This window comes from Tachyglossus aculeatus, chromosome 5 (genome assembly GCF_015852505.1).
Source record: "Tachyglossus aculeatus isolate mTacAcu1 chromosome 5, mTacAcu1.pri, whole genome shotgun sequence".
Taxonomy (NCBI): domain Eukaryota; kingdom Metazoa; phylum Chordata; class Mammalia; order Monotremata; family Tachyglossidae; genus Tachyglossus; species Tachyglossus aculeatus.
In genome coordinates, this window is record NC_052070.1 from 16,247,001 (window position 1) to 16,273,272 (window position 26,272).

The 26,272-nt window shown below is 43.2% G+C and overlaps 1 protein-coding gene and 1 non-coding gene across 2 annotated transcripts in view; one reads left to right on the forward strand and one right to left on the reverse strand.

Moving 5' to 3' along the window:
* Positions 1-26,272, forward strand: part of ARHGAP28 (Rho GTPase activating protein 28) — a 167,736-nt gene that overhangs the window by 17,514 nt on the left and 123,950 nt on the right. The gene's annotated exons all lie outside the window — the stretch shown is intronic.
* Positions 24,742-24,815, reverse strand: TRNAF-GAA. Its single transcript has one exon. It is a non-coding gene; the product is annotated as a tRNA-Phe (tRNA).

Genomic DNA, 26,272 nt, shown 5'->3' on the forward strand with positions numbered 1-26,272 from the left:
GTGCTTAATAAATACAATAAATTATTATTATTATTCTTAAAGTTGCAAGTCTGTCCATTGTCTAAAGGTGTGTCCTCAGGCAGCTGCCATTGTTGCTGATCATCTGCAGCCAGTCTGCATTATTCCTTATGACAACACCATGAGAGAATAAATGTGAGTAAGATTTTGACATTTATTAGGAGTTTTCTATTTGCTGAGCACTGGTGTAGTTACAAGGGTATGAGACTAGGCTCAATCTGATCTGCATTGCAGAAGAGTCAATCAGAAATAGTGTGGTCTAGTGGAAACAGCCCAGCACTGGAATTCAGGTGATCTTGGTTCTAATCCTAGATTGACTACTTTTTTTTTTAATGGTGTTTGTTAAGTGCTTACTTTTCGGGAAATTCCAGCTTCACCACTTCTTTTATTCAATGATATTTGTTAAGAGCTTACTGAGAAGCATTGTGGCTTAGTGAGAAGCAGCGTGACTTAGTGGAAAGAGCCCGGGCTTGGGAGCCAGAGGTCATGGGTTCTTATCCTGTCTCCTCCACTTGTCAGTTTGTGACACTTTGGGCAAGTCACTTCACTTCTCTGGGCCTCAGTTCCCTCATCTGGAAAATGGTGATGAAGACTGTCAGCCTCATGTGGGACAACCTGATAACCTTGTATCTATCCTGGTGCTTACAACAGTGCATGACAGATAGTAAGCATTTAACAATATTATTTCTAGACTGTGAGCCCATTGTTGGGTAGGGACCCTCTCTAACTGTTGCCGATTTGTACTTCGAATCCAGGCTCTGTTTCTTGCCAGCTGTGTGACCTTGGGCAAGTCACTCCACTTCTCTGTACCTCATGAATGAAGACTGTGAGCCCCACGTGGAACAACCTAATGACCTTGTATCTATTCAAGTGCTTAGAACAGTGCTTGGCACATAGTAAGCTCTGAACAAATACCAACCTTATTATTATTATTATTATTATTATTGTCATTATGAGAAGCAGCATGGCTTAGTGGATAAAGCACAGGCTTGGAAATCAGAAGGGACTGGGTTCTAATGCCGGCTCCACCAATTTATCTGCTGTGTGACCTCGGACAAGTCACTTCACCTCTCTGTGACTGAGTTTCTTCATCTGTAAAATGGGATTATGACTTTGAGCCCTATGTGGGACAGGGTCTAGGTTCAACCCAATTACCTTGTATCTACCCCAGTGCTTAGTACAGTGCCTGGTACATAGGGAGCACTTAACAGATACTAAAATTATTACTATTATTATTATGTGTCAGAAACTGTTCTAAGCACTAGGGTAGATGTAAATTAATTTAATTGGACACAATCCCTGTCCCAGGTGGGGCTCATAGTCACTTTGGGCAAGTCACAATATTTCTAGGCCCAAGTTTCCTCATCGTTAAAGTGTGGGACAGGGACTGTGTCCAACCTGGTTATCTTTTATCTACCTCAGTACTTAGAACAGTGCTTGGCACATAGTAAGCGCTTAACAAATACCAACATTATTATTATTATTATGGGGCTCAAAGTCTTAATTCCCATTTAACGGATGAGTAAACTTTGGCACAGAAAAGTTAAGTATCTTACCCAAGGTCACACAGCAGACAAGTGACAGAGCCGGGATTAGAACCCACATCCTCTGACCCCTAAACCCATGCTCTTTTGTCTACCCAAGTACTTAGTACAGTACTTGGCACGTAGTATGTGCTACCAACTAGAATTATCATTTTTGGGGGTATTTGCTATGTGCTTATTATGTGTTAAGCACTCTTCTAAGCACTGGGGTAGTTACAAGTTAATTAGGTCAGATAGAGCCCCTGTCCTACGTCGTGATCTCGGTCTTAATCTTGTTGCTGTTGTTATTATACAAAGCTCTTAATCTATTTTATTCCCATTTTACAGATGGGGAAACCAAGTCCCAGAGAGGTTAAGTAACATGCCCAAAATCACACACCAGGGCTCAAACCCTAGACTCCCGTGCTCTTTCCACTATGCAATCCTGCCAGTTACCTTACTGGTGACAAAGAAAAGTGAAATATCTTTGTGAAAGCCCCTAGCTGCTTTAGACAGAAATAGCAGGGTGCACAATATTGTTGCCTTTGGGTCACTGGCTCTCATCACTCTCCCATGATTCTTCTCACAAAGTGCTGTGATATATTCAGTTAGCAATAAAGCTAACCACAGGAAAAACACCGAGGAGTCAGTGGAGGAAGGGAATTTCTTTGGCTTCCCTTCAAATCATATCACAGTTCCCCAGTTCATGTTATCTTCACATCAGTAACTTGAAGATTCTCAAAGCCGGCTCACTGTGCCTCCTTTCTGTTAACTTTTAGAAAACACATTTGCTGAGCTGAACAAGCAATGCAGTGGAAGGCAAACAAATCCCATCAAAACAGCTGACTAAGTTTCCACAGTCTCTGTTTTGAAGAACTGGGGAAGTCTAGCCCCTGTGATTTAACATACCACAACTCAAAGTCTCTCCCTCCTTATTTAGAAAGCTGAATGATTACAAGGTCAGCCTCGCGGCTGTTTTGTGTGATCTGAACTGTGTTTCAATGCAAAAGCCTGTTTAAAAATGGACTCCAACTCCCCAAGTTGCTGGAACTATATAATTTTAAAAAGAATATTGCTGCCAAGAATATCTATAGTTCACCATGTCATCCCTAGTGAAGCTGTACATCAATTTCGGCCAAGCCAGCATGTTTCATTGTACTGTGAAGGACAGTTCATCTTACGTCATAGTCCATGAAGCAGTGAGCCAGTACTGAATGATTCTAAACAAATGTGATGTTTCTGTTAACCAGACTCTGAAAAAGCTCTAATATGGACATCTTTTAAGAGAGCAATTAAGCTACAATAAGCCAACTTCAGCTTTTTCTTTTCGAAGTTTTAGTCTTACTGCCCAGCAAATTTGTAAGTTTTTCTCATCTAACTCAAGACTTGGATGTCTTTCATTTCCTCCATGAATTACTTCAAGTCCTTTGTTCAACTTTTCTCCTTTGGTAATTTCACAATCTCACTGTTCTACGGTGGGTTATTCCCTGGGAAGAAACAAAAGAACCTATCCAAAATTCCAGTTTTCCTTTTGCCTGCAGGACATCTTCTCTGGGATGCCTCACCTCAGACTTGACAATTCCAGTCATACCTTGTCATCAAATCAATAGTATTTGAGCACTTACTGTGTGTGCAGGGAACATATCTACCAACTCTGTTACTTTGAATTCTCTCAAACTCTTAACACAGTGCTCTGTACTGAGCATTCAATAAATACCATTGACTGATTGATTGATTGAAGAGCATTGGCTAGGTGCTTGGGGTAGTACAATTCTAAAAAGTTGGTAGACACGTGCCCAGTCTAAAGGGGGAGATATTCAACTAAATTATGTATATGTACATAAGTGCCATGAATTTCAAGTCCCACCTCGATCCTCCCTTCCTGTAAACTTGTCCTCTAGACTGTAAGCTGGCTGAGGGCAGGGAATATGTCTGTTATAGTGTACTCTCCCAAGTGCATCGTACAGTGATCTGCACACAGTAAATGCTCGATAAATATGATTGACTGACTCCTAATTTTCTCATGATGCCCCTGTATTCAGAAGCCCACAATCTTGGAGTCATTTTCAACTTCTCACTATCTTTCAGTTTTCACATTCAAGCTTCTGCTAAATCCTTCCAGTCCTTCCCACCAAACAATTCCCCCATCTGCCCATTGCTCTCCACTTTGGCTGCTACAACCGTAATCCAAAATTTTGTCATATCTCAGCTACACTACTGTATCAGTCTCCTGGCCTTCACCCTCTCCTCTTCTCTTCTCTCCCAAGAGCTTCTGCTCGAATTATCTTCTTGATGTGTCACTCATCTCACATTTCCCCTCTCCTCCAAACCCTCCAAGGGCTTCCCATTTCCCTGTATGTCAAGAACAAACTCCTCATGACCGGCTCCATGATCCTCCATAGACTCTCCCCAGTTTATGGATCATTCCTTCTTCACCCACTGTCTTCCAACTTGCTCTTATTGCTTCTGCTAAATCAACCTTAGCTGTACCTTGCTTTTGATTCCTCTGCCTCCATCCCCTCACTCATGCTGTTTCTCCAGCTGGAACTCCATCCCTCCTCTACTCCAACAGACCACAGTCCTCCCTACCTTCAAAGCCCTCCTAAAACCCCATCGCCTCCAATAAGCCTACCCTGCTTAACTCCCAAGACTCCAAGCAACATCAACCAAATGCCACCTTAACAACTTAAAGATTAAACTAAAACCCTTCTTTGACTTTGTAGTCAATTCATTCTGGTTACCCGATGTGCGATTTTTTTTAATCTCCATCTCCCCGATACAGCTCTTTAAATTCATTGTGGGCAAAGGATGTTTCACTCATATTGTATTTTGCCAAGGTCTCAGTACAATGCTTTGCACTCAGTAACTGCTCAATAAATACCTTTAATTGATTGAACTAAGAGAGCTGGATGGTCTGTTCGACAGCCTGTCTTTGAGGTCACATATGATTGGGTTGATATTCGAGTGTTTTTTTTTCTTTTCTCTACACGTCTCTACTGTATGTATGTGTTTATGTGCACGAATTTAATATCATTATCATCTCTCTTCCATCACTTCCACCCTATTTTTTAAATCTGATCTTCACATGTTCATCTGGCCCTTCCTTCTGCCCTCTCCTCCCTTGGTCTGACTTTCTTTACACAGAGGGCCTGAAAGACCAGAACCTTTTAGCTTTTACAGATGCAGAGTGAGAAGGGATGTGACCAAAGTTCACTACATTATCAAGTCTGGACAGAGTGAATACTGAATTGTTTTCACATTTCCAAAACACCAGGATGAGAAGACACCTATTAAGTCTGAGCATGACAGATTCAAAACAAACAAACGGAACCATGTCTGGGAGCAAAGCACTGGGGGGTTTCTTAGCACAAGTTGTTTAGGTGGAACATTTCAGGACCAAATAAATTGATGTGGAGTGCATGATGGGTCATTAGAAAGCAAGTTAAGGCTTTGGCAGAGGGTATTAGATGTCAAGGAGGAGAGTGTTACATGATTCCCTGATTCTGTTGCCATGGTCAGAGACAGAATACTGTGCTAGGGGTGCCATTTTCCTGAAGCAGCATGGGAATTTCTCAGCATGGCTCAGTGGAAAGAGCACAGCTTGGGAGCCAGAGGTCATGGGTTCTAATCCCGGCTCCGCCACTTGTCAGATGCATGACTTTGGGCAAGTCACTTAACTTCTCTGGTCCTCAGTTACCTCATCTGTAAAATAGGGATTGAGACTGTGAGCCCCACATAGGACAACCTGATCACTTTGTATCCCCCAGTGCTTAGAACAGTGCTTTGCACATAGTAAATGCTTAACAAATGCCATTATTATTATTAAATTCTTTTGGAGGCATTCCATTTTGCCCACTTGGTTTAATTATTCTTATGCTAAATGTCTATCTTCTGATATGTGCAGGGTTTTTTATGGAATTATTTTTTTTGTTGTTTTATGGTATTTTTTAAGCACTTACTATGTGCTAAGTACTGTATTAAGCACTAGGATAGATACAAAATAATCAGGTTGAACACAGGCCCTCTCCCACATAGGATTCACAGTCTTAATCCCCATTTACAGATGGGGTTACTGAGGCACGGAGAAGTTAAGTGACTTGCCACAGGTCATACAGCAGACAAGTGGCAAAGCCAGAATTAGAACCCAGGTCCTCTGACTTTGAGGCCCATGCTCTTTCCACTAGGCCGTGCTGCTTCTCATTAACGGAATCATCATCATCATCATCATCATCATCATGGTTTAACCATCCCTTACATTTTATTCCTATCTTTCCTGGATTACCTAGCTGCCTTCCTGGAATTCCCACTGCCATTATCTTGTTTTAGTGCATCCCTAAATTTGGCCCTTTTCCCTTCCAAATAATACAGAAAACAGTATGATTCTGTTGTATAGTTTGACTGAGTGTGGGGTGAATATCAAGTGCTTGAAGGGTACTGATCCAAATGCATCGGTGATGCAGATGGAGCATAGTCAGGGATGTAGGAAATGTGAGACTGCAGAGAAGGAGACGGAGAGAGAGACTTGGGAATCATCCATATGGAGATAGTAGAGAAGAGGGAGAAGAACTAAGAGCCTGGTGAAAATCATATCTTTAGAGCTTCTTCACTGCTCCCATCCCAAACCTAGAAGAAGCCAAGACTTCATCCAACACCAAAAAGTGACAAAAAAGTAAGACCAGCTGAGAGTATGAACATCCTTGGAAATTCATAAGAAAAAACAAATCAGTGATCTACATTCTAAATTGTGTTTAGTTATTTCCTTCCAATGACATACTGTCACAGACTTAGACAACTAAAGGTGTTTCTCCACTCCAGCCTACCACATGTTTGTCTTCTAGGTGTTGAGAAGCAGTGTTGCCTAGTGGATACAGCCTGGCCCTAGAAGTCAGAAGGACCTGTGTTCTAATCCCGCCTCCATGACTTGTCTGCTGTGTGACCTTGGTCAAACCACTTCACTTCTCTGGGATTCAGTTCCCTAGCCTGTAAAATGGGGATAAAGACTGTGAGGCCCCTGTGGGACAAGGGATTGTGTCCAACCCAATTTGCTTGTATCTGCTTAGAGCTTAATACAATGTCTGGCTCCTAGTAGGTGCTTAACAAATACCACAATTATTATTATTACCGTTTTTCGGGATTTGAAAGAGATATATACATTTGTTCTGTGGTTACTGAGCTGAAGATACGTAAATATTGACACTCCAAATAGGATGTATTATCCTTTTTGTTCAGAAATGACACAACCCTCTAGACTGTAAACTTGTGGGCAGGGAATGTATCAGTTACAACTTTGAGCTGTACTCTCCCAAGCACTCAATATGGTGCTCCACATACGGTAAGTGCTTGATAAATACCATTGATTGATTGAACCAATGGAAGTTTTAAGTGACATGCAGGATGACTAAAAAGACTGAATTGCTACTGATAATCCCTTCCACCCAGATGGTGAGCAAAAATTACTTTTCACTCTACCACTTTATTTGCATCGTCATCATCTTCATAATAATAATGGCATTTATTAAGTGCTTACTATGTGCAAAGCACTGTTCTAAGCACTGGGGGGGTTACAAGGTGATCAGGTTGTCCCACGGGGGCTCACAGTCTTCATTCCCATTTTACAGATGAGGTAACTGAGGCACAGAAAAGTGAAGTGACTTGCCCAAAGTCACACAGCTGACAATTGGCAGAGCCGGGATTTGAACCCATGACCTCTGACTCCAAAGCCCGTGCTCTTTCCACTGAGCCATGCTGCTTCTGTAATCACCTAATGCTGTTTTAGGTTCTTCCTCCTAGAATTTGTAGTCTCCACTCCTCAAAGCCTTCATCTGTTACCTGTTCCCTCTGCATCAGACAGAAACGTTTGACCACTGGTTTTGGTTTTAAGGCAATTATCAGCTCTCTCTCCCCACACTACACCCCAGGTCATGCTTCCGGTTCCCCTAAAGTTCATCTCCCTTTGCCTGGTTGTTGACCCTATCGCCTCTGATCCTTGGGTCACATCCTTCCTCCTGTCTGGAACTTCTTCCCACTTCAGATCCACCAGACCTCAACCCACCCAATCCACAAAATCCCCACCCCAAGAAGGCTTTCTCTGTGCTTAGAACAGTGCTTGGCACATAGTAAATACTTAACAAATACCATCATTCTCATTATTTCTATGCTTAATTTTTTCTTTTCTCCAGGTCTCCTCAGCACTTCTTAAACACTTACGTTTCCACATATCCATCTCTAGTCTCCTCCTTCCCCTACCAGTAAATTAGATTGTAGGCTCCTTTGGGCAAGGATCTTGTCTTCTATCTCTATTATACTCTACCAAGCATTTAGTACAATCCTCTGAACATGGAAGGTGCTCAGTGAATGCCATTTACGGGTTGATTTCTGAAGCCTCGGTTCAAGGAGAGTCAATGTGCTCTCCAGCTGCTAAACTCCATTGTCTAAGATTGGGCCTCCATATTCTTTAGAGTACTTACTCTAACCTTGGGGCATATACTGAGTTACTGTCAAGCCCAGAAGGTTTCAGACTTCCTTGGCTGTTTGGGATCAGGTCCATAGAGTGGATTTCTCATTCGTCTAGAATTTTCTCCCATCTAAGCAAGATTTTCCCTCATCCCTTTCGAAATTTGACTGCCGAATGGCCAGCCCTGTAGTCGCCTTCCCTTTACAAGACACTATGTCCAAAAAAGACTTAAAATCTAACAGTCTCTGGGGCTCCAAATTTAGGAAGAAACTCTTGGTTTTGCCAGCTGGCAGATGCTTATCTTCCAGGGAATGTTCCCCTTAATTTTTCCTTTTCTTTCTTTCCATGATCTCTCCCTCCTTTCCCTGCCAATGTGGAAGAGATATGAGGGATGCAATTATTTCCTCATTCCCAGATGGAGCTTTGGGACAGAGGAAAAGGAGCAACTCACTTCACTTTAATGTCCTTCAGTTCCCTCATCTGTAAAATAGGGATTGAGACTATGAGCCCCCCATGAGACAGAGACTGTTTCCAACCCAATTCGCTTGTATTCACCCCAGCCTTTAGTACAGTGCCTGGCACAGAGAAAGGGCTTAACAAATGCCACAATAATAATAATAACAAATATTATCTCTTTGCTCCTGTCTAGTTGGAGCCCTTATTCCAGAATCTTCTCTTCAGGCCCACCAAAAAGATGGAGGACAGCTAAGAGCTTGGAATATCTCCTCCAAGGCGCCTTCCCTAAGCCCCCCATCCTCTCTCCCACTCCCTTTTGCATCACCCTGACTTGCTCCCTTTATTCCTTCTGCTCCCAGCCCCACAGCACTTACATACATATCTGTAATTTATTTCATTTATATTATTGTCTGTGTCCCCTGTAAGCTCAGTGTGTACAGGAAATGTGTTTATCATTATATTGGACTCTCCCAAGTGCTTAGTACAGTGCTCTGCACATAGTTGAGAAGCAGCTTGGCTCAGTGGAAAGAGCACAGGCTTTGGAGTCAGGGGTCATGGGTTCAAATCCCGGCTCTGCCAGTTGTCAGCTGTGTGACTTTGGGCAAGTCACTTAACTTCTTTGGGCCTCAGTTACCTCATCTGTAAAATGGGGATGAAGACTGTGAGCCCCCCGTGGGACAGCCTGAACACCTTGTAACCTCCCCAGCGCTTAGAACAGTGCTTTGCACATAGTAAGCACTTAATAAATGCCATTATTATTATTATAGTAAGTTCTCAATAAATACGATTGAATAAATGAATGAATGAATGAATGAATGTATAAGTCCTGCACCTTGGGTTTTGAGGAACAGCTAGACTGATGGGAAGATTAAGAGTGGAGAGGACATAGGAAACAGCAGGCAGAACAGCATTCTCTGATGCTCTGGAGCTATTGAAGATTCCTGAGTAGCTAACTGTGATGAGAAGATACATGGTATTAGAAGCACATATGCTTCAGGATATCAGTGTTTAGTAGATTGCCTTTCACAGTAGGCACTTTATAAGCACATAGTAGTATAGTATGAAAGGTATGAGAAGTATAGTATGAGAAGTACAGTATAGTATACTATGAGAAGTGTAGTATGAGAAGCAGTATGGCTTACTGGCAAGAGCCCGGGCTTGGGAGTCAGAGGTCGTGGGTTCTAATCCTGGCTCTGCCACTTATCAGCTGTGTGACTGAGCAAGTCACTTAACTTCTCTTTGCCTCAGTTACCTAATTTGTAAAATGGGGATTAAGACTGTGAGGCCCATGTGGGACAACCTGTTAACTTTGTATCTACCCCAGCACTTAGAACAGTGCTTGGCACATAGTAAGCACTTAACAAAAACCATCATCATTGTTATTATTGTACTACTGGAGTTTGGTACTATGTCCTAAAATGTGCCCTTCAAATCACTTGGATGAATGATTGGATGATCTACCTTACTGATAGTAGATCAGTGTAGCCTAGAGGATGGAGCACAGGCCCGGGAGTCAGAAGAACCTGGATTCTCATCTTGGATCCACTACTTGTCTGGTTTGTGACCTTGGGCAAATCACTGAACTGTGCTTCAGTTACCTCATCTGTAAAATGGGGATTAAGACTGTGATCCCCATGTGGGACAGGGAATGAGTCCAACCTGATCACCTTGTATCCACCCCTGCACCTAGAACAGTGCTTGATATGTAATAATAATAATAATGGCATTTGTTAAATGTTTACTAAGTGCAAAGCACTGTTCTAAGTGCTGGGGAGGATACAAGGTGACCAAATTGTTCCACATGAGGCTCACAGTCTTAATCCCCATTTTACAGATGAGGTAACTGAGGCACAGAGAAGTTAAGTGACTTTCCCAAAGTCACACAGCTGACAAGTGATGGAGCTGGGATTTGAACCCACGACCTCTGACTCCCAAGCCCGGGCTTTTTCCACTGAGCCACGCTGCTTCTCCAACATAATACATAATAAATGCTTAACAAATACCATCATTATTATTATCAAATTCCAGTCTCCCTATCTCTCCTAGTCTCCTCCATGGGGTTGCAGCCTAGTGATAGAATCCCCCATCACCCAAACCTCAGGCAGGGGCCATCATCATCTATACTACTACTACTAATAATGATGGCATTTGTTAAGTGCTTACTATGTGCAAAGTAATAATAGTAATAATAACCATAATTGTTAAGCACTTACTCTGTGCCAGGGACTCTACTAAGCGCTGGGGTAAATACAAACAAATCTGCCTTTCCATAGGGTATGTAGTTCATTAGATGTATTTTTGATCACTAAAGCTCAAAGTTCCTTGTCTGTGAAAGCCAAAGAATCAACATTTTGTAAATGAAACAATTCTAAAGGGTACAGGAGAAAAATCCTTACTCTGCTCAATGCATAATTCCCATTGGAAAGTATTGGTTTGACTTGACAAGTGGAAGATTGCAAATAATCACAACACAGTGAACCGAGTGGTAGTACTGTTGCTTACTAGAGGATGACCGGGATTATTAGTAGTGCAGAAATCCAGAAGAGTGTCATTTCAGTATAATTCTATTTCTAAACTGTAAACTGTGTGAATTGTCATGGTAATCATTAGTTTAAAGTGTTTAAGCTATTTTTACACTTCCATAGGGCTATAGATATTCTCTCTGGATAATTAGGCCACATATCTGAAGGTTCATTTTGCACCCTATTTTTAGATGGTGGCTGAGAGAAGCTAGAAATGGATCTTTACGGGTGTGAATGTGTCAGCTTAATTTGCACTCTGAAACTGAAAAATCTTGATGCTTTTGGCTAAACTAGAAGGGTAAATGGTTTTGCATCTAAATTAGAAGGTCTTTGACTGTTTGTGGCCCTTTGTGGGCAGAGAACTCTATTATACTCTCCCAAACTTATGTTGGGAGAGTACATGTTTCCGACTTATATGTTGCTGACTTGTACTTCCCAAGTACTTAGTACTGTGCTCTGCACACAGAAAGCACTCAATAAATACGATTGAATGAATGAATGAATGAATGAATGAATGAACTCCTCACCCTCGGCTTCAAAGCTCTCCATCCCCTCGCCTCCTCCTACCTCACCTCCCTTCTCTCCTTCTACAGCCCAGCCTGCACCCTCCTCTCCTCTGCCACTAATCTCCTCACTGTGCCTCGTTCTCACCTGTCCCACCGTTGACCCCCAGCCCATGTCATCCCCCGGCCTGGAATGCCCTCCCTCCACACATCCGCCAGCTAGCTCTCTTCCTCCCTTCAAAGCCCTACTGAGAGCTCACCTCCTCCAGGAGGCCTTCCCAGACTGAGCCCCTTCCTTCCTCTCCCCCTCCTCTCCCTCCCCATCCCCCCCGCCTTACCTCTTTCCCCTTCCCACAGCACCTGTGTATATGTATATATGTTTGTACGTATTTATTACTCTATTTATTTATTTTATTTGTACATATTTATTCTATTTATTTTATTTTGTTAATATGTTTTGTTTTGTTCTCTGTCTCCCCCTTCTAGACTGTGAGCCCACTGTTGGGTAGGGACTGTTTCTATTTGTTGCCAACTTGTACTTCCCAAGTGCTTAGTACAGTGCTCTACACACAGTAAGCGCTCAATAGATACGATTGAATAAATGAATGAATGAATGAACTTGTTTTACAGTGCTTGGTACACAGTAAGTACTCAAAATGTACCACTGATGGATCGATTGACTACTTCAGTCATAACAATTAATGGACCAAGACTGACTAGGAATTTTCTTCAGAAGTGAATAAGACTGTCATGGTCCAGAGATATTTGACTGAGAGGATTTGAGTGTATCTCCGATTGAGCCATAATATTCATTCATTCAATCGTAACGAGAAGCAGCTTGGCCTAGTGGATAGAGCACAGGCCTGAGCGCCAGAAGTACCTAGGTTCTAATCCCAGCTCTGCCATTTATCTGCTGAATGGCCTTGGACAAGTCACTTAACTTCACTTTGCCTCAGTTACCTCATCTCTAAAATGGTGGTAAAGACTGTGAGCCCCACGTGGGACATGGACTGTGTCCAACTTGATTACTTATCTACCCCAGTGCTTAGAACAGAGTCTGACATATAGCAAGCACATAGCAAATACCATAAAATAATTATAACGATAACAATAATAATTGTGGTATTTGAGAATTTGAGATACCAATAATTGTGGTATCAGAGAAGCAGCGTGGCTCAGTGGAAATAGCATGGGCTTTGGAGTCAGAGGTCATGGGCTCGAATCCTGGCCCCACCACATGTCTGCTGTGTGACCTTAGGCAAGTCACTTAACTTCTCAGAGCCTCAGTTACCTCATCTGTAAAATGGGGATTAAGACTGTGAGCTCCACATGGGACAGCCTGTTCACCTTGTATCCCCCCGTGCTTAGAACAGTGCTTTGGACATAGTAAGCACTTAATAAATGCCCTCATTATTATTATTTATTATTTGTTTAGCCCTTATTATTTATCAAGCACTGTACTAAGTGCTGAGGTACTCAAGTTCCTTCATGGGGTTCACAGTGTAAGTAGGAGGGAGATTTGTACTTCCCAGGCACTTAGTACAGTGCTCTGCATGCAGTAAGCACTTAGTAAATATGATTGAATGAATGAGGGAGAAAAGATATTCAGTCCCCATTTTTCAGATGAGGGAACTGAGGCCCAGAAAAGTTAAATGACTTGCCCAAGGTCACATAGCAGGTATGTGGCATAGCTGGGATTAGAACCCAGCTCCTCCTCTGGCCCCCAGGCCCAGGCTCCTTCCACTAGTCCAGGCTCCATCTCTAATAATAATGATATTGTTGTTGGTATTTGTTAAGCGCTTACCATGTGCGAAGCACTGTTCTAAGCTCTGTGAATAAGGCATATATGAGTAAGGTTCTAGGACTGTAACATGCATTTTGAGGAAGCTGGGGGATGGTACGGTTGGTTATAGATCTCTTTGAATTCAAAGAAAACACCACTATGAGAGCCTGGAGGAACTGGATCCACAGGGTTGGTAATATTCAACTAATAAAATAAAATCTTCCAAGTGGAAAGAAACACTTATTAGGCTGATGATGAGTAGTTAAAAAAAATCCCTTTAAAATAATGATTCAATATAAATTTCCCAACAGTGACATAATGCCGCTTTGGGGAGAGCTGATTCTAAGTGTGGTTTTCTAATCCCAAATGAATCCTCACTCTAATAAGCAAAGAGTTGAGTTAGAAGACTCATTTTGAAACTTAGGCCCACAAATATGCAGAGAATGTCTTATTGGTTCACCCCTCATTCACTGGTTTTCCAAAATTGGTAATGCAAGCACAATAGTGGATCATTTTCAACCAATAAAATACTTAGTAGTAATAAGCATGATTCCAAATTTCAACTTGCACAAAGGTTTATGAGTGAAATTGTCATCAAATATGAATCACTGGTGGAGATGTAATCTTCCTTATTTATCCTACTGAAATCTAACCTTCTGGATGAGCTTTGCAAGGAATTATTTTGCTATTGGGAAATGATTGCCAAATACTATTCATTACAAGATGCTGTTGGACCCTGATTGGTCCATACTAAATACAAGAGAAGACCTAGATATAAATAAAACCATTTTAAATGTTTTGCTAAAAGATATGCCCCACCCTCAAAATAAGAATAATGATCATGGATGTTAATGGAGATTATTTCAGACCATTTTTCTACTGAGTCTCTAGTGCAGAATCCCATATGTGTAAATTCTTACAGGTATTTTGATATTTTACCTGGTAGAAAGTACAGTGAACACAGTGAAATAGGATTTGAGAAAGACTATCTCCATGTACAATTATTCAGAAATACCTGTTGTAACTCTGGGGACTTTTAACATACAAAATATGTACAATGCTCTGAATATAATAGATGCTCAGTATGTACTGTTGATCAATTGTTTGGAACCTCTGTTATGGAGAGAAATAAAATGGAAAGTGAGAAAAGCATGGACCCTAGATGAGAATTTAAGGAATCATTAGCCTGGATGTTAACTAATACAATCTCTGATAGTCTAAAAAAATCTCCATACTGGTTGGGCATCGTTGGCAATGACAGCATTACCAATAATGGGCATCCATATGTTTGAGGTCACATGCTCCGGGGAAGCAACATGACCCAGTGGAAAAAACGAGGGCCTGGGAGTTGGAGGACCTGGCTTCCTATCTCAGCTCTCCTGGTTGCCTGCTATGTAACCTGGGACAAGTCTCCGAACTTCTCTGTGCCCTAGTTTCCCCGTCTGTAAAATGGAGATTCATTGTCTAATAGTTGTATGTAAGTGCTTACTATGTGAGAGGCACTATCATGATGCCTGTGAGCCCTACATGGGACAGGGACTGTGTCCAACCTGATTTGCTTGTATCCACTCCAGTGCTTAATACAGTGCCTCTCACATAGTGCTTAACTAATACCACTATTAGACAATGAATCTCCATTTTACAGATGAGGTAAACGAGGCACAGAGAAGTGAAGTGACTTGCCTATGGTCACACAGCAGACAGGTGGTGGAGCTGGGATTAGAACCCCTGACCTTCTTTCTGACTCCCAGTTCTGTGCTCTATCCAGTGTAGAAAGAGCACAGCTTACAGTCTAGAAAGGGTGACACAATCTAAATGATAGGTATCTATAGATAAGTGTTTTGGGGCTGAATACACAGTACAAATCCAAGTGTGAGAGAAACACAGAAAGGAAAAGGAGTGGGGGAAATGAGGACTGAGTCAGGGAAGGTCTCTGGAAGAGATGGGATTTTAATAATAGATGGGGAGAGTAGTGGTCTGTCAGATTTGAAGGGGCAGGGAGTTCCATGCCAGAGGCTGGATGTGAGTGAAGGGTCAGTGATGAGATCGACAAGATTGAGAGAAAGTGAGTAAATTGGCATTAAAGGAGTGAAGTGTGTTGTTTGGGTAGAGGTAGGAAATCAGCGAGTTAAGATAGAAGGGGGCAAGGCACTTGAGTTCTTTGAAGCCAATGGTAAGGAGTTTTTGTTGGATGTGGTGATGGATGGGCAACCACTGGAGGTTCTTGAGGAGTAGGGAGAGGTAGTCCTTCAACGACATCCTGCCTCTGTCCTGGGACTCCCTTCTCCTTCATATTCATTCATTCATTCATTCATTCATTCGTTCAATCGTATTTATTGAGCACTTACTGTGTGCAGAGCACTGTACTAAGCGCTTGGGAAGTACAAGTTGGCAACATATAGAGACGGTCCCTACCCAACAACGGGCTCACAGTCTAGAAGGGGGAGACAGACAACAAAACAAAACATATTAGCAAAATAAAATAAATAGAATAGTAAATATGTGCAAGTAAAATAGAGTAATAAATCTGTACAAACATATATACAGGTGCTGTAGGGAGAAGAAGGAGGTAGAGCGGTAGACAGTCACTCTTCCCACCTTCAAAGCCTTATTAAAATCAAAGCTCCTCCAAGAGGCCTTCCCTAAGTACTCATTCATTCATTTATTCATTCAGTCCTATTTATGAAGCGCTTACTGTGTGCAGAGCACTATATTAAGCACTTGGGAACGTACAGTACAACAATAAAGAGTGACAATCCCTGCCCACGATGAGCTCACTGTCTATAGGGAGGAAAGACAGACAACAGTAAAAATAAACAGACAGCAATATAAATAAATAAAATTACAGATATATACGTAAGTGCTTTGGGGCTGAGAGAGTGAGGAAGAGCAAAGGGAGCAAATCAGGGCAACCCAGAAGAGAGTGGGATATGAGAAAAAGTGGAGTTTAGTCTGGGAAGGTCTCTTGAAGGAGATGTGCCTTCAGTAAGGCTTTGCAGTGAGGGGAAGAGTAATTGTCTGGCAGATTTGAGAAGGGAGGGCATTCCAGGCCAGAGGTAGGATGTGTGCCTGTGGACGGCTGCGAGACAGGCGAGAACGAGACACTGTGAGAAGGTTAGCACCAGAGAAGCGGAGTGTGCAGGCTGGGTTGTAGAAAGAGAGAAGCGAGGTGAGATAGGAGTGGGCAAGGTGATGGAGAGCTTTGAAGCCAAAGGTAAAGAGTTTTTGTTTGATGCAGAGGTGAATAGGCAACCACTGAGAGATGTTTGAGGAGGGGAGTGACATGTCCTGAATGTTTCTGTAGAAAGATGATCTGGGCAGCAGAGTGAAGTATGGACGGAGTGGGAAGATGCAGGAGGTTGGGAGGTCAGCAGGGAGGCTGATGCAGTAATCTAGGTGGGATAGGTTGAGTGATTATATTAGCATTGTAGCAGTTTGGATGGAGAAGAAAGGGAGCATTTTAGTGATGTTGTGAAGGTGGGACCAACAAAATTTGGTGACAGATTGCACATGTGGGTTGAATGAGACAGAGGAGTCAAGGATAATACCAGTTATGGGCTTGTGAGACAGGAAGGTTGGTGGTGCCATCTACAGTGAGAGGAAAGTCCAGGAGAGGACAGGGTTTGGGTGGGAAAATAAAGAGCTTTGTTTTGGACATGTTAAGTTTGAGGTGACAGGAATACATCCAGGTAGAGATGTCTTGAAGACGGGAGGTGATGTGAGCCTGGAGAGAGGGAGACAGATCAGGGGGAGGAAATGTAGATTTCCCCACCCTCTCTCCCTTCCATGTCACCCTCACATTTGAATCCATTATTCATCCCACTCTCAGCCCCACATGACTTAGATATTAAAATGAATCGTGGAAATGTGCTGTCTTCCCCTCAAGATCATAAGCTCCTTGTGGGCAGGGAACATGTCTACCAACTCTGTTAGAGTGTAGTCGCCCAAACATTCGGTACAGTGCTCTGCACACAGTAAACTCTCACTAAATTCAATTGATTGATTGATTGATTGACCTATTGAATGACACAGTCCTGCTTTATACCATTGGCAATAAGAAATGGATCAGAGACGGCACCTCTAATTCTGACCATACCAGACAGGCCAACATGAATAGTCTCAGAATGTTAATGAATTTTTCAGGGCAAATCATTATGGGCAAGGAACCTATCTGCTAATTCTGTTGTATTTTTATGGTATTTGTTAAATGCTTACTATGTGCCAGGCACTGTACTAAGTGGTAGATACAAACTAATTAGGTTGGGCAGAGTCCCTGGCCTACATGGGACTAACAGTCTTAATCCTCCTTTTACAGATGAGGAAACTAAGGCACAAAAAAGCAAAGTGAATTTTCCAAGGTCTCACAGCAGACAAGAGGCGGGCTGTACCCACTAGACCATGCTGCTTCCCATGTATTGTAATAATAATAATAATTATGGTATTTGTTAAGCGCTTACTGTGTTCCAAGCAGTGTCCTAAACTCTGAGGTGGATAGAAGCAAATCAGATTGGACATCATCCCTATCCCACACAGAGCTAACAGTCTTAATCCCCAGTTTATAGATGAGGTAACTGAGGCACAGGGAAGTGAAGTGACTTGCCCAAGACCACACAGCAGACAAGTGGTGGAGCCAGGATTAGAACCCATGACCTTCTGACTCGCAGGCCCATGCTCTATCCACTACGGCATGCAGCTTCCAAAACACCCTCCCAAGAGTTTAGTTCAATGCTCTGCATATTCATTCACTCATTTAATCGTATTTATTGAGGGTTTACTGTGTGCAGAGCACTGTACTAAGTGCAAGGGAAGTACAAATCGGCAGCATATAGAGATGGTCCCTACCCAACAATGGGCCCACAGTCTAGAAGAGGGAGACAGACAACAAAACAAAACAAGTAGATGGGTGTCAATACCATCAGAATAAATAGAATTATAGCTATATAAACATCATCAAAAACATAGAGTAATAAATATGTACAAATATACACAAGTGCTGTGGGGAGGGGAAGGAGGTAGAGCAGAGGGAGGGAGTAGGGACGATGGGGAGGGGAGTAGGAGGAGAGGAAAAGGAGGGGCTCAGTCTGGGAAGGCCTCCTGGAGGAGGTGACCTTTCAGTAAGACTTTGAAGGGAGGATGAGAGCTAGTTTGATGGATGTGTCGAGGGAGGGCATTCCAGGCCAGAGGCAAGATGTGGGCCGGGGGTCCATGGTGGGACAGGCAAAAATGAGGCACAGTGAGGAGGTTAGTGTCAGAGGAGCGGAGTGTGCAGGCTGGGCTGTAGATGAAGAGAAGGGAGGTGAGGTAGGAGTGGGTGAGGTGATGGAGAGCCTTGAAGCCGAGAGTGAGGAATTTTTGCTTGATTCGACGGTTGATAGGCAACCACTGGAGATTTTTGAGGAGGGGAGTGACATGCCCAGAGCACTTCTGCAGAAAGACAAACCAGGCAGCAGAGTGAAGTATAGACTGAAGCACGGAGGGACAGGAGGATGGGAGATCAGAAAGGAGGCTGATGCAGCAATCCAGTCGGGATAGGATGAGAGATTGAACAAGCAAGGTAACAGTTTGGATGGAGAAGAAAGCGAGGATCTTGGTGATGTTGCGGAGGTGAGGCCGGCAGGTTTTGGTGACAGACTGGATGTGTGGGGTGAATGAAAGAGCGGAATCAAGGATGACACCAATGTTGCAGGCTTGTGAGACGGGAAGGATGGTAGTGCCATCCACAGTGATGGGAAATTCAGGGAGAGGACAGGGTTTGGGAGGGAAGATATGGAGTTCAGTCTTTGACATGTTGAGTTTTAGATGGCGGGCACACATCCAGATGGAGATGTCCTGAAGGCAGGAGGAGATACGAGCCTGGAGGGCGGGAGAGAGAACAGGGGTGGAGATGTAGATTTGGGTACCATCAGTGTAGAGATGATAGTTGAAGCCATGGGAGCGAATGAGTTCACCAAGGGTGTGAGTATAGAGGGAGAATAGAAGAACTGACCCTTGAGGAACCCCTAGATTAAGGGGATGGGAGGGGGAGGAGGAGACCACGAAGGAGACTGAGAATGAACGGCCGGAGAGATGAGAGGAGAACCAGGAGAGGATGGCGTCTGTGAAGCAAAGGTTGGATAGCGTGTTGAGGAGAAGGGGATGGTCCAGAGCATCGAAGGCAGCTGATAGGTCGAGGAGGATTTGGATAGATTGAGCATATAGTAAGTGCTCAAGAAATTTGACTTGATTGATAATACGATATTCCACCTTCCTTCTTGAAGATGAGGATGTTGGTAGCATGTTTGAACACTCTAGAGTCACTAGAGCAATTCATATATTGAGGAAAAGATTATGTATATGTTTATACAGAACAGTTCCACGACGGGTTGGTGCATTTTGTGTTACAAATTGATAATCAGCAAAAATCCTACATGATATGATTGAGAAGTTATAATAGCTACTGTTCAATCATCTCAGATTTTGAATTCCTAGGTCCCTAGAGCAGGGTTTGGTGGTGGAGAAGGGAAGACAGGACTTATTGGTCAGTTCTGTAGGAAGAAACCCAGGCTGATTGTGAGAGGTTTTCCTCCACTGTCCCTACTCATCACCTTGGTTTGGGAGCAGTGGCAGCAAGAAAGAACCTGTGGTACCTACCCAGACCCCAGACCCTGACGGTTCGTGTCCCCAAAGTTTTTTCTCCTCGTTCCTCATTCCGAGCACTGTAGCAGTCGCCAGGGTGACCAGACCAAGAAACCAGAGTTCGCCCTCCCCTTTATGTTTGCTTTACTTTAAAACACCCACGTAAATAAATCTGGGTTTGACTTTTTTTGCCTTTTCCAAGACATGCCCCTGGGTCTGTGGGCTACTCCAATTGCAGAAAGGTTCATCCCCTCCCCAGGTGGTCCAGGGCAAGGGCGATCTCAAGGAGTAAGGGACACTGCAGCTAGACCGTAAACTTGCTGTGGGCAGGGAATGTGTCTGTTTATTGTTTTATTGTGTTCTCCCAATCACTTAGTACAGTACTCTCCACACAGTAAGCACTCAGTAAATATGATTGGCCAGCTGACTACTGAATAATAATAATAATTGTGGTACTTGTTAAGCTCTGACTATGTGCCAGAAACTGTGCTCAGCACTGGGGTGGATATAAGAAAATCAGTCAGACACATTCCCTGTCCCACGTGGGGCTCACAGTCTCAAACTACATTTTACAGATGAGCTAACTGAGGCACAGAAAATAATAATGTTGGTATTTGTTAAGCACTTACTATGTGCCAAGCACTGTTCTAAGCGCTGGGGGGATACAAGGTAATGAAGGTTGTCTCACATGGGGCTCACAATCTTAATCCCCATTTTCCAGATGAGGGAATTGAGGCCCTGAGAAGTTAAGTGACTTGCCCGAAGTCACACAGGTGAGAAGTGGCAGAGCCAGGATTCAAACCCATGACCTCTGACTCCCAAGCCCAGACTCTTTCCACTGAGCCACGCTGCATGACATGCCCACGGTCACACAGCAGACAAGTGGTGGAGCTGGGATTCAAACCCATGACCCTCTGATTCCCAGGCCCCTGTTCTATCCACTATGTCATGACCGTGGCTGCATGGATGCGCATAGGGGGCGACTGGTTCCTCCATACCAGTTGGGCCTCAGAGACCAGTCAGAGCTGATCTCCCTGCGGGCTGGCCCACAGCTAGTGCCTTCCCACCTACAACATCCACATCGGGCCTACACCCATGCCTCGATTGTAGCTGCGAAGACATATGTGGAGAGCTGGCACTAGGCTGGCATCCTATGACTGCCGGGGGGATGTGGCGCCATGTTGAATCATAATTCAACCTCTTCACCTAGAGATTGGTGGATCCGACAGGACATCTAGACAGCATGGCCTAGGGGATTATGCATGAGCCTGGGAGTCAGAAGGACCAGGGTTCAAATACCGGCTCCGCCACTTGACTGTTGTGTGACCTTGGGCAATGTAATTCACTTCTCTGTGCCTCAGTTACCTCATCTGTAAAATGGGGATTAAGATTTTTCACCTCCATGTGGGACGGGGACTGTATCCAAACTAATCAGTTTGTGTCTACCCCAGCACTTAGAACAGTGCTTGACACATAGTAAGCAAGTAACAAATAATGTAAATATTACTAAATTCATGAGTCAACCTAACACCTCTAATGCAAATGGCAACCCCATCTTGTACTTGCTAGAACATCCCCTCCATGCTTGTAGGTAATTGAGAAGATGACATGCAGAAGACAATTTAAGCATAAAGTCTCTTCATACGCGAAAAGGCTTCATTTTCCCCTGGGATTCCAGGAAATTGCTGTGGGAAATCTAATTTCGTTCTACCCCCTTATGCTTCTTCTTCCTGTGTGCCAAGATAAGACTCAGATGAAGGAGAAAATACCACAGTTTATGCTGCAGGCTATGTTTACACAGACCAAGTTGCCTGGCCCCATCTGACAAGCCTGAAACCCTGGCATTACCCTTGACTCATCTGTTTCTTCCAGCCGCATAGCCAGACAGTCATCAATCCCATTGTTTCTCTATTGATAATTCTAGAATCCACCCCTTCCTCTTCATCCAAACTGACACCCTACTGGTCCAAATACTTGTCAAATCCTGCTTCAACTACTGCACTAGCCCCCTCACTGACTTCCTTGCCTCTAGCCTCTTCAATCCATACTTCACTCTGCTCCCAGATCATTTTTCTAAAAAAAATAAAAATAAAAATTGCCACCCCACCCTCAAAAACCTTCCAATTGTAGACCAGCCATCTCTGATTAAACAGAAATTCCTCACCATTGGATTTAAGGCACTCAATCAACTCTCTCCCCACTATTCATCCTTGATCCTTTCCCACTACAAACTACACTTTCTTGCTTCCCTCCCACTACACCCCAGGCCTCACCCTTCAATCCTCATACACTACCCTCTTTACCATGCCCCAATCTCATCTCTCTATCACCACTGGCCTCTTGCTCATGTCTTCCCTCCAGTCACTCCCTTCCCCTTCACGTCCAGCAGGCCACTATTCTCCCCACCTTCCAAGCCCTACTGAAAGCACATCTCCTCCAGGAAGACTTCCTTGACTGACCTCTCATCGCCTTACCATTTTCCTCCCATCTGCATCACCAATGCACTTGAGTCTGTACCCTCTAAGCACAAATACTCACTCCTGCCTTTAGCTTCAGAGCACTTTGTACATATCTTTAAACTCTGCTTCCCAATTAAAGTCTCCCCTACTAGATAGGAAACCCCTTGAGGGCAGGGATTTATTTGCTTCATTGTATTCTCCCAAGCATTTAGTTCAGCACTGCACTCAGCAAGTGCAGTGCTCAGTAAATTTCTATTGATTGATTATAGTGTTCTGCACAGATTAAGCGTTCAATATATCTTTAACTGACTAAAAACAGGTATACCTAGTGGATAGAGCATAGGCCTGAGAGTCAGATGAACCTAGGTTCTAATCATCCCGGCTCCACCATTTCCCTGCTGTGTGACCTTGGGCAAGTCACTTCACTTCGCTGTGCCTCAGTGACCTCATCTGTATAATGGGGATTAAGACTGTGAGCCCCATGTGGGACTGTGTCCAACCTGATTTGCTTGTATCCACCACAGCACTTGGTACACTGCCTGAAACACAGTAAGCACTTAACAAATAACACAGTTATCATTATTATTATTATGAAATGGGGACTAATAATAATAATAATAATGGCATTTATTAAGCACTTACTATGTGCAAAGCACTGTTCTAAGTGGTGGGGAGGTTACAAGGTGATCAGGTTGTCCCACGTGGTGCTCACCGTCTTCATCCCCATTTTACAGATGAGGTAACTGAGACACAGAGAAGTTAAGTGACTTGCCCAAAGTCACACAGCTGACAAGTGGCGGAGCTGGGATTTGAACCCATGACCTCTGACTCCAAAGTCCATACTCTTTCCACTGAGCCAAGCTGCTTCTCTTAAGATCATGAGCCCTATGTGAGACAGGGCCTGTGTCCACCCGATTAGTTTGGATCTACCCCAGTACTTTGTACAGTGCCTGGCAGATAGTAAACACTTAACAAACAGCATTAAAAAAAAGAAAAGGAAAACAAGAGAGTTACTTCCTAATCAGAGGAGTAGCTCCCAAATTTCATTGTACTAATCCACCCCATACACAAAAGCACCTCTATTCTCTTTACAATAGTAATAATGGTATTTGTTAAGTGTGTCAAGAACTATCATTAGCATTGGGGTAGATGCAAGTTAATAAGGGTGGATACAGTCCCATTTCACAGGGGGTTTACAGTCTAAGTAGGAGGGAGAACAGGTATTAATAATAATAATAATGGTATTTTTTAAGCATTTTCTATGTGCCAAGCACTGTTCAAAGCACTGGGGTAATACAAGGTAATGAGGTTGTCCCACATGGAGCTCACAGTTTTAATCCCCATTTTATAGATGAGCTAACTGAGACACAGAAAAGTGAAGTGACTTGCCCAAGGTCACACATCAGACAAATGGCAGAGTTGGGATTAGAACCCACGACCTCTGACTCCCAGGCCCGTGCTCTTTCCAGTAAGCCACACTGCTTCTCAGGAAACTGAGGCCCAGATAAGTTGTCAACTGCATTTATTGAGCACTTACTGGGTACAGAGCACTATACTAAGAGCTTGGAGGAGTGCAATATAACAGACACATTCCCTGCCCAGAGTGAGTTTACAATCCAGAGGGGAAGGCAGACGTTAATCTAAATAAATTGCAGGTATGTTCTAAAGTGTTGTGGTCTGACGAGGTGGGGAGGTGAACAAAGGGATCAAATCAGGGTGACACTGAAGAGAGAGGGAGAAAAGGAGAAAAAGAAATGAGGAAAGGCCTCTTGGAGATATGCCTTCAATAGGCTTTGAAGGTGGTGAGAGTCATTATCTAAGTGACTTGCCCATGGTCTCCCAGCAGGGAAGGGGCAGAGCTGTGACAAGTATTCTGGTCCTCTGACTTCCTATTCTGGTCCTCTGACTTCCAGCCCCGTGCTCTTTCCACTAGGCTACGCTGCTTCCTTATGTTATTATCAGTACAGTTAGGAGAAGACCTCCTCTTTTCTTTGTTAAGAACAATGATACCATCTTCTGTTTTGGCATGTTTTCAGTAATTTGAGCCATATTTTTTTAAAATCCAAGGAGCTTTGGAAAATATAGGACTGAAAAAGAGAGCCTTGTTTATAGAACAAACCTCTGCTTGATAATAATAATAATGATGATGGCATTTGTTAAGCACTTACTATGTGCCAAGCACTGTTCTAAGCACTGAGGAGGATACAAGGTGATCAAATTGTCTCATGGGGGGCTCACAGTCTTAATCCCCATTTTACAGATGAGGTAACTGAGGCACAGAGAAGTTAAGTGACTTGCCCAAAGTCACACATCTGACAATTGGAGGAGCTGGGATTTGAACCCATGACCTCTGACTCCCAAGCCCATGCTCTTTCCACTGAGCCACGCTGCTTCTCTAAAAACTAACGTGCTGAAACCTGGGGGTCGAACCAGGGGCCTTTAGATCTTCAGTCTAATGCTCTCCCAACTGAGCTATTTCGGCCCACAACTTCCAAACCAAGGAAGGCAGAGGGTGTGCATATGAATGACCATAATTGACATCAAATCACAGTAAGGGCTTAATTTTAGCCTATTAAATAGTTTCTCTGCTACACAGGCACCCTTGCTAGCATTTGCTAACATTTCTCTTTAGCTGAGTTTATCGTCAGCCCTCATTACTCAGAGAGGAAAAACTTAGGGGAGCTCAGTAGATTTGTTTTTTCCATTACCGGGTTCATTCTTCACAGTTTCTGGAACTGTTTCAAAGAAATGCAAACAAAGTTCCTTATTGGGCCCCTAAACCCATCTGAAAACAATGAACCAACACAGACCTTCCTTCCTTTTCTGATTGCAACCCTGGAGTCACTAGTTAATAAAGGGACACTGTATTTGATTTTTGAACTTCCTTCTGGTCTCTCTCTTCCATACCAGGGCCCATATGCTCTCCCTTTTCCTGGCTTTCTATCTCGGAGTCACTCGGCCCCGCTTGTCTGCAGCATGCTTTTTTACATGCTTAAATCAACTCTTAAAGTAGCCAAAGAGGATGCAAGCAACATAATTCTACAACAGCAGAAAAGCATTCCATCTCTTGGTTTCCTGGGAATTGTTATGGATGATGAGGCAAAGGAATTGCTTAGAAGGCTGTAGAAGGATGTGCAGTGAGCTCTTCTCCTGTGCCATTTTGCCACCTGGTAAGTGTGCGTTTCTGGGACTGGGATTGTTTTTAGATGACAAGGCAAAATGTACCACCTTCTAATTAGAGGCTCAGGCAGTTAACAATAGAATTTTTGTTTCTAACTTCACCTCTGAGCCCAGTCACAATGCCAGAATGAGACGATTAAGTTTCAAAGGAATTAGCTGAGTATCATTTCATTAAGATTAGGTGTCTATTCTCCTCTAGATTCGTAATAGCTCTATCTGCTTTTGTCTTCCACCCACCGACTTAACTGTGAATGTCTTTGCCTGTTGTTCTAAACCTTATAATTAGGACTTTTAAAAGAGGTAAAAATAGAAGTTCAGACCTGTCAGGCTATGTCTTGTCAAGATGCTATTCTTTCCAGGGATTCTGATGGCTGGGGAAGAAAGCCTTCAAATCGGATGTCCATCTGGGAATAATGGATGACCAGTTTTATTTCAGTAAAAGATTTGGGGAGAAATTCTGAAATGAAGCCCTTTAGTGAAGTCTTCTCATTCTGAAAACTTGGAAAAGGACAAATGATTGAAAATTGGATCCCAGAAAATCATTCAGTAAGGTATCTGGCTCTTATTAAAAATAAATCCCCTCCTCAAAGTCAGCTTTAAAAATGTCCTTTTAAATACCACCATTTTGTACTTCAGCAAAATGAGAGGAAGAGAGGTGCACCGTGATTGAATTGAACTCAGATTAAAATAAATCAGTGTTCTATGGCTGTTCTCAAATGCTCGCTCAGTTTAGAGACCTGAATGGATCAATGAAATCCT